This window comes from Sphaeramia orbicularis, chromosome 24, assembly GCF_902148855.1.
Source record: "Sphaeramia orbicularis chromosome 24, fSphaOr1.1, whole genome shotgun sequence".
In the NCBI taxonomy this organism is placed as follows: domain Eukaryota; kingdom Metazoa; phylum Chordata; class Actinopteri; order Kurtiformes; family Apogonidae; genus Sphaeramia; species Sphaeramia orbicularis.
The window spans coordinates 35,630,743-35,633,218 of NC_043979.1; positions in this window are offsets into that span (position 1 = coordinate 35,630,743).

The window sequence follows — 2,476 nt, forward strand, 5'->3', positions numbered from 1 at the left end:
TACCCCTACCCCCAATCTATCCCAGCCCCCGCACAAGGCCTGTTTTTGAAGATGCTTGCAGAGGAGGCCTCTGCAGTGGCCATAGAATTACTGTTTGGGTCACAGGGTTGGATACCAGTGTCAGATGTTATCCACTCACTCATATCCTGACAGAACCTTTCTGATTAGCACAAGTCGGTGGTAATCATGGCGCTGCAGCTCACTGACATGTGTGCAAAGTCATGATGAGGAATAATTCAGATATGGTAGGTTTGGGTGTGCCTTTTAGTCACAGGAAACAACTGAAATACCAAAGCAGAGATTAGTGAGCATTTGAAGACACACGATCACTCATAGAAATGCTAAAAATCTTACACCTGTGGGAGTAGAAGAATTTTTTCAATGGAAACATCTGCATCAAAAATGTGAGGTGAATGAGGAAAAGTTGAGGTAAAATCAGGTGAAGTTTTGCAAAGACAAAAAAATAACATCTATAATTCACACCAGCTTCAGTAATATATTTTATGGAGTTTATGCTGCATGAGAAGATTGTAAAACTTAAAAAAAAAAAAAAAAAAAAAAAAAAGAAAAGAAAGAAAGGGGAAACAATATTTGCTTCCACTTTCTTTCATTGTGGGGAAACGTAAAAAAAAAAAAAAAAATACCAACAATTAAAAAAAGTGAGAAAAAGAGCATGAATTTCAACAAAAGATAAGGAATACAACTCTTTATCACATTAAAATATTGATAATTTTCTCTTATTAAAGATACACGTGCATAAGTTTAGATTTTGTCCTTTCTCTAATAAATAAAGAATATGTTAATTTAGTTTAGAGTAGAATAGAATAGAATAGAATAGAATAGAATAGAATAGAATAGATCGTTATTGTCACTGTCACAGGAACAATGAAAATCAGTTTAGCAGCTCAGTTCAGTTTAGCTGCAAGTACAAGTTTATTTTTGCAAAACATAAAGTAAGAATCCCCTTAAACTAATGACAAACTCTACCCAAGCTATTGCTCTTACTATTACATTAAGTAATTTTTTAAAAAAGCTTAGATCCACATTTTCTGTGAATTTTACATTTATAGCATTTTGCTTCGACTTCAGATTATTGAAAATATTTGCAAAATACAGCACATCACATATACATGTTCATGACACAACACAAATCTGCCATGTCGTTTTACTTTTAACAGTTAATAATCAGTCTTAACAGTTAGCAGAATCTAAATTTCTATATTATAGGTAAGATTATTTAGTTTTTTAACTTTGGAAAGAAAAATATTGATTTGAATGTTTTAGTAAAAATATGGGGTTTTGTTGTCTACAGATTATATTCAACTCATATATTTATATATACACTACAAACAAAAAGTTAAGGATATTTAACATTTTTGGGCTTTTTTTTCAGTTGGGATTCTTGCACAGTGCTTTTTTTTTTTTTTTTTTTTTTTTTTTTACTTTTTTTGTGTGTGAGAATTGAATTGAAACACATTTTTTTATTTACAAATTGTAAAAATGACAAAAAAAAAAAGACCAAAAAATGAAATATCCTTAACTTTTTGTTTGTCGTGTATATACAGCTACATTTTATACACATATTACTTGATGTTAGCACATACAACATCAATTTAATACTTATTTGAGACAATCAGTGTTTTAAGAAAGAGCTATAAATACCTACAGTGGTGTTAACTTAACTGAAGCTGTATGCCAGTTATTTTGGCCAATATACAGATAATTGTGAGTATTTAAAGTCATGCACATATGGAGATTCCTGAGCTGCTTGAATACCAAACTTTCTGAGCAGACTTTGGACTCCCTCACCCCAGCTAACCTCACCCAACCCCCACCCTTCACCCCGGAGTCTCCCAGAGGAAATTTGCCTTTACCCTGCGTTGCTGTCAATGCAGTTCAAAGGGTTCATTGAGTTCGTGTGTCTCTCTTTTTCTCCTTTCTTTTTGGAGTGGGGGTGTTTTTATTCGTTTACTTCATGCATTCCAGCCACCAATCCTTCACTTTTTTATACCCTTAACAAGGTAGAGTAAACATTGTTTGCAAAGCAGTTCGTTGGGTTTAACAGATTTTTCAAGGTCTACATGATAGAGATATTTTCTGATTTTTACTCACATATGGAAATTGTTTTCTTAATTGTTTTATCCATGTTTAAATCGTATTTATAAGATAATAAGACTGGGATCAGTTTTAAGTCTCATGTAGGCTGAGTTCAGCTTCTGGAAAAAGAAGATCAATAGTTTTTTAGAAGGGTTTATTTCAACTTTTTTAATACCACCTTCACAAATTTCGTTAACAAATATTTTGAATAAACGAAAAAAATACACAAGTTGTAGAAAAACACGCATACAACATATGTTTCACAGTCGAGCACAAAAGTAACCCCAAAAAAAAAAAAAAAACTTTTCATTCCATTCGCTTCATTTTAACAAATCCAAGCACAACGCTTATTAAAAATTAGATCTTATATTTGTGTGGA